The following is a 13934-nucleotide window of genomic DNA, read 5'->3' as shown; positions in this document are numbered from 1 at the left end:
GGGTCTCAGTCAGTTTAACCTCCGGTTATCACCCTGAGAGCAATGGGCAGGCGGAGAGGGTGAACCAGGAGGTGGGCAGGTTCCTGAGGTCGTATTGCCGGGACCGGCCAGGGGAGTGGGCGAGGTATATTCCCTGGGCAGAGTTAGCCCAGAACTCACTTCGCCACTCCTCTACTAACATGTCACCCTTCCAGTGTGTGTTAGGGTACCAGCCGGTCCTGGCCCCATGGCACCAGAGCCAGACCGAGGCTCCTGCGGTGGAGGACTGGGTTCAGCACTCCAAGGAGACCTGGAAAGCAGTACAGGACTCACTGAAGGAGGCCAGTGCTAGGCAGAAAAGGAGTGCTGACCGCCACCGCAGTGAGGCGCCGGTGTTCGCACCGGGTGACAGGGTCTGGCTCTCGACCCGGAACCTGTCCCTCCGCGTGCCCTGCCGGAAGCTGGGGCCGCAGTGTGTGGGGCCCTTCAAAGTCCTGAGGAGGATAAACGAGGTGTGTTATCGGTTGCAAATCCCTTCCTATTACCGTATTAACCCCTCGTTTCATGTGTCTCTCCTCAGGCCGGAGGTCCCTCCACCCCCCTGGACATCGGGAGGTCCCCGGCGTACAGCGTAAGGGGGTACTGTCACGATTCCTACCGACGGTGGCGCCCCCTCCTGCTCGGGTGGCGCTCGGCGGTCGTCGTCACCGGCCTATTAGCTACCACCGATTCCCTTTTTGTTTTTCCCTTTTTTTATGTTTTTTCACCTGCCCTGAGTTAGTCAATTAAGAGGGCTATTTAGTTCAGCTGGCCCGCTCCCTATTGTGCGGGATTGTCCTTCTGTGTGTCGACTGCGTTTTGTTCGACTGTGCTTGTCGATTGTATTTTCCCTGTTGTTGGGAAACCTTTTATTTTGTACATGTGGTTTATTAAAATTACCACACAGTGTTCGCTGCTTCATGCGCTTCTTTCCGCCACACAACAGACAAGCCGTTACAATTGCATAGTGGAGAAGGTACGGTGGGATTCGAAATGGTCGGTAATCTGTTTGTTAACTTGACTTTTGAAGACCTTAGAAAGGCAGGGTAGGATAGATATAGGTCTGTAGCAGTTTGGGTCAAGAGTGTCCCCCCCTTTGAAGAGGGGGATGACCGCAGCTGCTTTCCAATCTTTGGGAATCTCAGACGACACGAAAGAGAGTTTGAACAGGCTAGTAATAGGGGTTGCAACAATTTCGGCAGATAATTTTAGAAAGAAAGGGTCCAGATTGTCTAGCCCGGCTGATTTGTAGGGGTCCAGATTTTGCAGCTCTTTCAGAACATCAGCTATCTGGATTTGGGTGAAGGAGAAATGGGGGAGGTTTGGGCGAGTTGCTGTGGGGAGAGCAGGGCTGTTGACCGGGGTAGGGGTAGCCAGGTGGGAAGCATGGCCAGCCGTAGAAAAATGCTTATTGAAATTCTCAATTATCGTGGATTTATTGGTGGTGACAGTGTTTCCTAGCCTCAGTGCAGTGGGCAGCTGGGAGGAGGTGCTCTTGTTCTCCATGGACTTTACAGTGTCCCAGAATTTTTTTGAGTTTGTGTTGCAGGAAGCAAATTTCAGAACAACAATGGACAAGGCATTTTGACATTAAGGAGAGGCATGCTTAGCCGAGTGATCATAAGGGTCTAGTGAGTAGTGAGGTTGGTTGGGGTCACGGCGATTCAGACAGCTAGCCGGGCCATGGGTAGCAAGCTAGCAGAAGACGGAGGTCTGTTTTTAGCCACATCGTGCATTTCCGTCGGTAGATTAGTGGGGTTCCGTGTGGTAGAGGGGACCAATCCAACTGGCAAAATAGTTATAGTTATAGTGGCCCAGGAAAATTGTCCGATAGACCTATTCAGCTAGCAGCCGATATGCTCAAGACAGCTAATAGGTGTTCAGTTTACGTTGCGACGGAGGGGCCAGTTGAATAACTCCCTCGGGCAGATAACGTTGGTAGTCCAGTTGTGAAGGCCCGGTGGGGCTCCGCATCGGCAGTAAAACGGGTCCGGCTAGGTAATATTAGCCCAGGAGTGGCTGATGGGACTCTTGAGCTGGCTAGCTCCAGAATAATTGTTTGCTCCGGGACCGACGTTAGCCAATAGTCACTCGGATAGCAGCTAGCTAGCTGCAAGATCCAGGTGTAAATGTCCAGAGCCTGCGGTAGGAATCAGGGGATATGGAGAGAAAATAGGTATGGTATGCTCTGGTCTGAGTCACGTGGTACAAAACTGGCAATAGCTTTCCGAGCTAAAGGATAGCTGATGACCGCTACTATAAGTAAAAAGTAATAGTGCACTACAGTATTTATTCAACCTTAAAATGAGTAACACATCCATGGCAACATTGTGAGATTACTGTAACAATAAATGTCTTCTCACGAAATCATAGAAAGTGTTCAGGGTTGCAGGTCTGTGGAAATCTTCACAATTGCTATAATAATCTGCACAGAATCTCAAACGGCATTAATCACTTACGCCATGTACTTTAATGTAATCTCAACTGCAAAACACATAATTTGGTTGTGCTATTAGATGAAGCACAGTGATAAGTTGTTGTATAAATAAACAAAATCTTGGACATTGTATTTCATTTGAACTTGGTTGTTTTTTAAATGGTTGAAAGCACAGTGATAACACATTTAGGTGACAACTAAACCAAAAATCAGACATGGATTTTCCATTGGAATTTGGTTGTACATTAAAGCTGTAATATGTAACTTTTTTGGCGACGCGACTACATTCACATAGAAATGTGAGTTATAGATCTGTCATTCTTATTGAAAGCAAGTTTAAGACGCTATAGATAAGTTATATGTGTGCTATTTCTATGTTTCCCGTGGTTAAGTTTTGTTTTTACCATATTTGACTCTCTGTTTTGTACACCAGCTTCAAACAGGGGAAAATACAATATTTTTGGTTATGGGAAATATATTTCACAGCTGTTTAGATGGTACAATGATTCTCTACACTATATTTGCTTGTTTTGTCAAATAAACAGAAATTAGGCAAACTATTTAGAATTTTAGCAACCAGGCAATGCCAGAGCAATTTGTTCTTAGTGTATATTTAAGATGGTTGAAAGCATTGTGATAATACATTGGGAATTCAACAAACTTTTGACTGTCTTTCTGAGTGGGTCAAAATAGGTTTGAATCTCATTGATCGCCATATCTACCTAATATTACCCAATTCTCCACGTTGATATGACGTGGTGTGCCCAGTGGGGAAAGAAGGGTTCCAAAGGTTTTGGATGATCCTTTGAAGTATCTTGGCCTGCCTCAGAACATATTTGATCTCTCTGCTTAAAGGATCAGGTGGAATTAGCTATCTTTAAAATTCAACACTGATATCCTTTCGGATTAGACTATTTCACATAAAAAAATGAAATACTATATTGAAAACTGCTAAGGGGCAACTTGGCTCTGCTGTGAAAGAAGCCACCCATTTTCTACACTGAACAAAAATATAAAAGCAAAATTTAAAGTGTTGGTCCCATGTTTCATGAGCTGAAATAAAAGATCCCAGAAATTGTCCATACGCACAAAAGCTTACTGCTCTCAAATTTTGTGCAAACATTTGTTTACATCCATGTTTGTGAGCATCTCTCCTTTGCCAAGATCATCCATCCACTTGACAGGTGTGGCATATCAAGAACCTGATTAAACATCATGATCATTACACAGGTGCACCTTGTAGGGTACACTAAAAGGCCACTTTAAAATGTGCAGTTTTGTCACGCAACACAATGCCACAGATGCAATCGGCATGCTGACAGCAGGAATGTCCATCAGAGCTGTTGCCAGAGAAATTAATGTTAATTTCTCTACCATAAGCCGCCTCCAACATAATTTTTGAGAATTTGGCAGTATGTCCAACCGGCCTCACAACCACAGACCACGTATAACCATGCCAGCCCAGGATCTCCACATCCAGTCTTTTTACCTGCGGGATCGTCTGAGACCAGCCACCCGGACAGCTGATGAAACTGTGGGTTTGCACAACCAAAGAATTTCTGCACAAACTCAGAAACCGTCTCAGTGAAGCTCATCTGTGTGCTTATCGTCCTCATCAGAGTCTTGACCTGACTGCAGTTCGGCATCTTACCCGACTTGAGTGGGCAAATGCTCACCTTCGATGGTCACTGCCATGCTGGAGAAGTGTGCTCTTTACGGATGAATCCCGATTTCAACTGTACCGGGCAGATGGCAGACAGCATATATGGCGTTGTGTGAGCAAGCGGTTTGTTCATGTCAACGTTGTAAACAGAATGCCCCATGCTGGCGATGGGGTTATTGTATGGGCAGGCATAAGCTATGGACAACGAACACAACTGCATTTTATTGATGTCAATTTGAATGCACAAAAATACTGTGATGAGATCCTGAGGCCCATTGTCGTGCCATTCATCTGCCGCCATCACCTCATGTTTCAGCATGATAATTCCCAGCCCCATGTCGCAAGGATCTGTACACAATTCCTGGAAGCTAAAAGTGTCCCAGTTCTTCCATGGCCTGCACACTCACCAGACATGTCACCCATTGAGCCTGTTTGGGATGCTCTGGATCAAAGTGTAAGACAGCCTGTTCCACACTTAGAATACATCCCAAATTGCACCCTTTCCCTATATAGTTCACCCTGCTCAAAAGTTGTGCACTATAGAGGGAATATGGGGCCATTTGGGAAACATAGTTCCACCGAACACAGAACAATGACAGTCCAGTGTTCTAGTGTTTTAGTGTTCCAGGGTTCTAGTGTTCTATCTGTCCCACTCCCATCTTGCTCCAGCTCTGGTCATTTAATCCCTGGTACCAGGGTGTGGGCATCAATCCTACAAGATGCTGCTCGCGTCACTAACCAAATATTTGTGTCAGTTATATCAGCCTAAATGGAGACACTTGGCCACAGAAAATTAGTTAGCTGGCTCTGCCTTGATTTAAGGGGAGAGCCAAAGCATTAGTCCGTCTGTATCCCAAATGACCCCCTATTCCTTATATAGTGCACTACTTTTGACCAGAACCATATGGGGAATATGAAATAGGGTGCCATTTGGGACACAGACTTAGTTGGGCTGGCAACCACCTCTGGTGTGAACCAATTCATCATCTTGACTGGTTGATGGAGCAGGATCCAGAGACCTGACAAACAGCAACATATATTTACAAAGGATGGTGATGGCCTCAGCGGGGCTTGATAGCGTAGTAGACTTAAATCTTTACAGTGGAATGTAATGAGAGTCCTGGGACAGGATAAAAATCAAATCTGCACAATGACCATATTACATGATGTCCTGACTATGGCATATCCCAGATGGTACCCTATTCCTTACATAGCGCACTACTTTTGACCAGAGCCCTGGTCAAAAGTAGTGCACTATATAGGAAATAGGATGCCATTTGGGATGCAACTTATGAGATGTACATGACCAATACACAAACATGGTGTGAACAAGGCAGTCCATCAACAGCCATTATGAGGATGACAATCGCCTACCACCTAATCCTAGATTGTTATATTCTCATAATTAAAGCATATTTTTCCACACACAATACAAGTGAGCAACTATCCCCTGTCACTAGGTTCAAAGCTGAAGGGTTCAAAGCAGGTCTTTCTTATCATCGCCTGGTTGGTAGGCTACACACTGAAAGAGCCTGTGTTCTGCTGGGTACTGAACCAAACAACCATCGTTTGTAAAGCTGGGAATCTTTGTTCCCTTAAACCTGATTATGCATGGCACAGCACTAGCAGGGTATTCTGCACTAGTGCATCTCGCTCTCTCTCTCTCTCTCTCTCTCTCTCTCTCTCTCTCTCTCTCTCTCTCTCGCTCTCTCTCTCTCTCTCGCTCACACACAGAGGGAAGGATGACATCAGGGGAGACGAGATACTGCCTCAAACCGGACTTTGATGCCAGTGTTTTAAAAGGCTTGTCATAAACTGTGGGAGCAGTAAACAGAACGTTCTGGTACATATTGCAGACAGAAAGATAGAAAGGGGGGTGGAAAAATTCATGTAGGCAAGCCTGGAAAAAACATTTTCAGAGGTTTCCTCTCTTAGGAAATGTAAAGCAGTAGACCTAAATAAAACTCTTGGGAAGAAAGTGTAATTGTCTGGACCCACTGGCACAGATGTCAGTTCAACGTCTAGTTTTGATTTACATTTGGTTGAATTGTCAACTAACGTAAATTCAACGTGAAATCAACGAAAAGTGTCATTAGATTTAGGTTAAATGTTGGGTGAAAAAACAAAAAATTCCCTTTCTTTGATGACTTTTTCAAATCCAATCAGTTTTCCAACGTCAACACATAGATTTTGGGGGGGGTAGAAATGATGTGGAAACAACGTTGATTCAAGCAGTTTCTGCCCAGTGTGTAGTCTCTGTCTGCATCCCTGCACTACTTTTGACCAGTGCCCATAGGGTAAGTAGTACACTAATTTTGACCAGGGCTCATAGGGTAAGTCGTGCACTAATTTTGACCAGGGCTCATAGGGTAAGTAGTGCGCTAATTTTGACCAGGGCTCATAGGGTAAGTAGTGCACTAATGTTGACCAGGACCCACAGGGGAACGTATCTGAGATGCAACCTCTCTATTTTTCCAGTCATGGTATCTCTCAGGGATAGGCTAGCCTGTTGAGGTGTAGGGGGCAGTATTTTCACGGCCGGATGAAAAATGTACCCAAATTAAACTGGTTACTACTCTGGCCCAGAAAGTAGAATATGCATATTATTAGTAGATTTGGATAAAAAACACTCTGAAGTTTCTAAAACTGTTTGAATGGTGTCTGTGAGTATAACAGAACTCATATGGAAGGCAAAAACCTGAGAAAAATCCAACCAGGAAGTGGAAAGTCTGAGAATTGTAGTTCTTCTTTTGAATCTCTATCGAAACTACAGTGTCTGTGGGGTCACGTTGCACTTCCTAAGACTTCCATTGGCTGTCAACAGCAATCAGTGGACTGCCTGTGGACAAAGGGATTGGATATGCACGATCCCGCGAGCGCGCCGTTCCTTCTTTTTCTTCTTGAATGAATATGCTATTGTCCGGTTGGAATATTATCGCATTTTTACGTTAAAAATACCATAAAGATTGTTTTAAACAGCGTTTGACATGCTTCTAAGAACGGTAATGGAACATTTAGACTTTTCGTCTCTGGTACCGTGCTCGCGCGTTATGCCTTCGGATAGTGCTCTGTGCGCACGAACAAAACGGAGGTATTTGGACATAAATATGGATTATTTCGAACAAAAACAACATTTCTTGTGGAAGGAGCTGGGAGTGCATTCTGACGAAGATCAGCAAAGGTAAGAGAATATTTATAATACTAATTCTGAGTTTAGGTGACCCCGAACATGGCGGGTGTCTGTATAGCTTGCTGTGATGGCGAGCTATGTACTCAGAATATTGAAAAATGTGCTTTCTCTGTAAAGCTATTTTAAAATCTGACACAGCGGTTGCATCCAGGAGTAGTCTATCTATAATTTTTTTAATAATTGTTATATATTTTGTCAACGTTTATGATGAGTATTTTTGTAAATTGATGTGCACATTCAGCGGAAGTTTTGGTGGGAATACATTTTCTGAACATCACGCGCCAATGTAAAATGCTGTCTTTGGATATAAATATGAACTTTATCGAACAAAACATACATGTATTGTGTAACATAATGTCCTAGGAGTGTCATGTGATGAAGCTCGTCAAAGGTTAGTGCTTCATTTAGCTGTGTTTTGGGTTTTTGTGACACATGTCCTTGCTTGGAAAATGGCTGTGTGGTTATTTTTGTCTATGTACTCTCCTAACATAATCTAATGTTTTGCTTTCGCTGTAAAGCCTTTTTGAAATCGGACAATGTGGTTACATTAACCTCTATGGGCAAGCGTCCCACCCCTGGTACACCCTATCAACAGCAGGTGAAATATCAAGGGCGCCAAATTTGAAAACAATTAAATGTCATAATTCAAATTTCTCAAACATACAACTAACTATCTTACACCCTTTGAAAGATAAACATCTCCTTAATCTAACCACGTTGTCCGATTTCAAAAAGGCTTTACGGCGAAAGCATAAAGTTAGATTATGTTAGGACAGTACATTGAAAATAGCTGTGTGTAATATTTTATCAATGCAAAGACAGGCGTCACCAAATGCAGAAAACCAGCTAAAATGATGCACTAACCTTTGACAATCTTCATCAGATGACACTCCTAGGACATTATGTTAGACAATACATGCATTTTTTGTTCTATCAAGTTCATATTTATATCCAGAAACAGCGTTTTACTATGGCGTTGATGTTGAGGAAATATTTTCCCTCCAATACCGCCAGTCAGTCAGCACAACAAATTAAATAATTACTATTCGAAAACATTGGTAAAATATTATATTGTCATTCAAAGAATTATAGATTAACATCTCGTGAACGCAACCGCATTGCCAGATTTAAAAATAACTTTACTGGGAAATCACACTTTGCAATAATCTGAGTACTGCGCCCAGAAAAATAGGCTTTGCGATACAGACTAGGCGCCATCTTGGAGTCATCTAAAATCAAAAATACTATGTAAATAAGCACTTCCAGGAATCCCAGGTCCATAACAAATGTAGTTTTGTTCGAAAAAGCTCATTTATGTCCAAAAAGCTCCGTGTTGTTAGCGCATCCTGTAGGCTACTCAAAAACATGAACGACGCCCGCCGGACTTGTCTTCACCAAAGAGGGGAAAAAAATATTTACGTTCGTTCAAACATGTCAAACGTTGTATAGCATAAATCATTAGGGCCTTTTTCAATCAGAACTTCAATAATATTGCATTCTCTTTTAAAACATATTGGAACGAGAGTACCCAAACATGCACTCGCGCGCCAGAGTAGTATTGGCCATCCGCTTATGACCAACGTTCCAAGTCTCTTGTTCGGTCAGTTTTCACAGTAGAAGACTCAAACCACTTTGTAAAGACTGGTGACATCTAGTGGATGGCGTAGGAAGTGCTCAATGATTAATAAGTCCCTGTGTGTTTCAATGGCATAGGCTTAAAAGTAATTCAACACATCAGGTATCCACTTCCTGTCAGAATTTGTCTCAGGGTTTTGACTGCCATATGAGTTCTGTTATACTTACAGACACAATTCAAACAGTTTTAGAAAATTCAGAGTGTTTTCTATCCAAATCTGTTAATAATATGCATATCCTAGCTTCTGAGTTGGTGTAGGCGGCAGTTAAAAATGGGCACATATTTTTTTCAAAATTCTCAATACTGCCCCCTAGCCCCAACAGGTTTTAAGGAGAAGTGTATCTTTAATATGGTGTAAAATAGTTGTATGTTTGAGAAATTTGAATTATGACATTTTGTTGTTTTGAATTTGCCGCCCTGATATTTCACTGGCTGTGTCCCGCAGGTAGCCCATAGAAGCCCATAGAAGCTAGACAAGAAACAGTCTCAAGAGACTTAGAAACTATGCTGAAAATGAAATGATACTGTCAAGACTGGCTATTTTTAAGAAGCATGCACAAGTTGTCTTTGAAATACTAAGGCCCGTATCCACAAAGCATCTCAGAGTAGTAGTGCTGATCTAGGATCAGTTTGTTTTTTAGATTATAAGGAATGATGTCATATGTACATGGATCAAGGTCCTGATCCTAGATCAGCACCTACACTAGAAAAAAAGGTGCTATCTAGAACCTAAAAGGAATCTTCGGCTATCCCCCTTTGTGAATTCCCCATGTGAGCAATCCAAACAGACTACACCCAGTTTACAGCCTAATGAACCTGACTGAATTATCACAGCAGGGCCATGTTCAATAAGCAAACGTTGAAGAATGTTGCAGATAGAAATGGCTTGAATAGAGCTGATGTGATTCGTAATTACATGCCAGAGAGGCAAGTTTGTTCTAATCTATATAATAAATGTCTATTTGAATGTTAGCCAACGTTGTGCTCTGCTGGTCGCTACCCATGTTTGGCCTTGGTTACGGTTTCCATCATGGTGTTCAGTCTTGAAAACGAAATCAAAGAGTTACTACTGGCCATAATTCAGAGAGGATGACGATAATCAACGCATCCCTGCAAGTAGGGGAGGAGTGAATACCTGGCTATCTTTCCAACTAATGCATTGAAAGGATAAATGTATTCCACAGCCCTAAGAGGAGGTACGTCGGCAGGAATCAGGAAAAGCACATACACACTCCAAATCAAGATGGAGTGGAGGGCAATAAGCTGAAATGGGCAATGTGTCTTTTTGTAATGATATCAAGGTACAAATGTGTAGTGCTCAAATAGCAAGACAGGCACCCCTCTGAGTAGTAAAGATCAGATAGACGATGGAATACATGAAGTAGACTTGGCATTGGAGCTGCTCATTGAGTGACCTCATTAGTTTTTACTGTTGACTCAGGTGACTAATTACAAAACCATTACACTGCTCTAGTCTATTCAGCTGTGCCAGCATCATTAGGACGTAGGAATGGGGTCAGGCGGACTGGAGCGCCGACCTCACACAAAATGACATTTTTATAAAAAACTACTGGTTTCAGCACCCAAAGAATAGCCACAGTTGTACACGACACTATTCTGGTAATGCGGGCTATTCATTTTTGTTAAGAACTTAATTTTATGTGACCTCAGAGGTCCAGTCCGCCCACACTAGTCGCAGCTCAACTCCATTGTAAATCTTGGAGTTGAGTTTAGTCGGCTAGGGTAAGGGCAGGGTAGTTTCAGAGGTGTCATGCCCATAGGGGGCACAGGGGCACATGCCCCTCCGATATTTCCTGTTTAAAAAAAAAAGAATAGTTGGCATTTAACTAGCCCAGCTAGGTTCCCAACCTCATAACTAGCTACCAAGAAGCCATTTCAGGCTATCAATCTAGTTACAGTAGCTAACTTGTCTAACTAGCTTAGCTGGCATGCCTGCTGGCAAGGTTGGTAGACTTTAGAAAGCAATCATTTACTAAATGTACTAAATAAGACTCACATTCCTTTCAATCTTTTACCCAGATGTTAGCAGAGATGCAGAGAAGAATATTTAGTTTCTTAAAAAAAAAAAACACCAGGCAGGAGGATACAGACAGCTCAAGAGGTATGCTTAGATATGCAGAAAAATAAACATATATTTTTTTACATAGAATTAAGGATAGTGATTATGACTCTAGATTGCAGGAAAAAGCTGTGTCGGGTGTTTAAAAAAAGCTAAATTCTCCAACTTCCGAATGGGGGGGAGAGCACCCCTCTAGACCATCCCCCCAGCCATCCTCACGTACTTTGTGCCCCCTCAGATATTTGGGGTGCATAATGCTCCTGGGTAGTTTAACTTAATTCAGAATGAATCATGTTATATGACTAAGCAAGTCAAAATTGATTAAAGTATTAAGTATAAATTGATGAAATAACTCTGTGAGTTCATAATGTGGATGCGTGATGTACATACACCACATCTTTCTATATCGTTTTCTCATCTTGATTTCCTCGTCTCAGTCAGCACTATCGGAGTTGGTGTTGCGTTACGATACTGATAGCATAGCTGGCTCTTTGGTTTGTCTTTCCTCTCTCCTCCCCTCCCACATGAAAAAATACTATAGTATGCTATGGTATAAAGACTATAGTATTCACTGTAGTGGATAAAGGATTGCAGTATACTGTAGTATTTGCAGTATACTGTAGTATTTTCTGTAGTGTTTTTGCAGACTGTACTATACTGTAGTATTTCCTGTAGTACCTTTAATTATCCTTTATCCAGTTCCATTGAAGATACCTTTTTTTTGCAGACTTTACTGTATTATTTACTATAGTATTCTACAGTATACTAAAACATTCATAGTAAGTACTACACATGATCGAGTAGCATAGTATTCTACAGTTTACTACATAATTCTATAGTAAGTACTGTAGTATTCTATAGTAAGGTGTAGTATTTTTTTCATGTGGGCTGTAAGGTCCTCTAGGGAGGAAAGACAGGACTCTTGGCACCGCGCGTCCAAGAGGACTGAGCAAGGTGGCAGCAGGTATTTTTCATCTCGTCAAAGTGCTGGCTCAGAGGGCACCAAATAATTCCACATGAGCGTGTCAGGTGGACACTTCAGTTTGATAGGATGCAACACCTGCACTGTTCTTCAAGGTCTTCTAGAAAGGAAAGACAGAACTCCTGGCACCGCGCGAGTCCCAGAAGGCTGAGCAAGGTGGCAGTGGTATTTTTTCTTATCTTCAAAGCGCTGTCTCAGAGGGCGCGCCATTATGCGCGCGTCAGGTCAGGTGGACACATCAGTGTGGTTGGACGCAGTCCCTTTAATTATCCTTTATCCAGTTCCATTATATACAGCAATTGTATAAAGGTTATATTAAATCAATGTGCATTAATGATGGGAATTCCTTGATAACAGTAGTTTCAATCTTCATCATTTTTGGTTTGAATATATAACCCCCAATTAATGCACTCATCATTCATTGAAGAGCCCTTTCAGTCATTCGTTATTAGGAGATGGATGATTAGTGAGATTAGTGACTCGAACATTTTGTGATGTTTATCTAAAAGTATAACATTTTTGGATATGCAAGAGCGCGCGAAAATGCACGTACGCACTCTCCTCTCTCTCCCTCTGTCTGTCGTCTCTCTCGCTCGCTCTGTCTCTCTCTCTCTCACACACACACACACAACATTGACTACACGAAATGGAACTCAGCAATCCAATGTAACATTTGAAGTGAGAGAAAACCAGGGTAGGTTAAAGTATATTTGGTCCGCACAACTGCTATACTCGGCTATTTCAATCTATTTTAGGGTGGGGGCCCCCATGTCTGACAGCACCTGATTAAGTAGAATATTTACTCTCCTACAAAGTGAGGGGCCATCACTTACACTTTAGACTACTCCATGTATTACCGTCAGATCACTGTCACAATCACATAGGCTAGCCAACATGGTGTCATTTAGCTATATGACTAAAAAGAGAAGACGCAAATGTCATTATGTGTTATCCCCTCCACTACTGATATAAATAATATGGAATAACATAATCGATACATAGATCGTTTTGGAGACATCAACATCACATCATATCAACGGTCTCAATCAGTGCAATAGGAATCGAAAAATGTATTTAAATAAATGAAATAATAGCACATAGGCTTATAATAAACAATGTGTAATAATATCCACATAATTACCAGTAGTTTGAGCGGATGGATAAATCCCTCTAGTCCTGTAGAGAAGGTAGGCGTAAAAGGGACGGACCTCTGTTCGATGCTGCTTCGTGGACACCATCGGAAGGTGTCTCACTTCAGGGACTCGGGACGTGGGGCAGTCTCTAGCCTAGTCATCATCATCATCATGTCCTACAGAATATCATTCGTGTTTAACAATGCCCCATTGTTACTTATTCTGTCATCCACTCTCATCTCTGCGTAGCCTTATCTAGCAGGTCGGCTGCAAGACCGTGTTGCTTGCTTCGTTTGATATTTGCCGCACTCTGCGCGACTAGTGTCATCTACTGCTGTGAGCGCGCGCGGTTTGACATTGACTTTAACTATTGATTCTTGCTTACCGAAAAAACTGACGAAAGCAGAATTTACTTCATAAAAATGTTTCACTTAAAAATACATAATACACGGCATAAATAGAATACAGGACACAAAAACATAGTAGTGGGTTTTCTTTTTTCAAAATAGGAAAACTGAATTGTTAAAAAATGGAATGATTGAAATAGTATTTTTTAAGAGATTTAAGAGCTAGAGTCTGACAGCAGTGGGTGGCGTTTTTGTTCTCAGAAGCCTGGTGGAGAATTCACCTCTTTTGGGAGGGAGCAGGTCATACAGTGGGTTCCCCCATCGCTTTAAAATATCAAATTTCATATCCACTGCCCTTGGGGCAATTCTCTGCCGGAGGCAAGTCAATGCTATTATTTTCCAGGCTCTATCAAGAGCTGGGCTTGTAAGACCACGGAGGTCTGTCTGT

This window comes from Salmo salar, chromosome ssa27, assembly GCF_905237065.1.
Source record: "Salmo salar chromosome ssa27, Ssal_v3.1, whole genome shotgun sequence".
NCBI lineage: Eukaryota > Metazoa > Chordata > Actinopteri > Salmoniformes > Salmonidae > Salmo > Salmo salar.
This window is presented reverse-complemented; position numbering follows the sequence as displayed.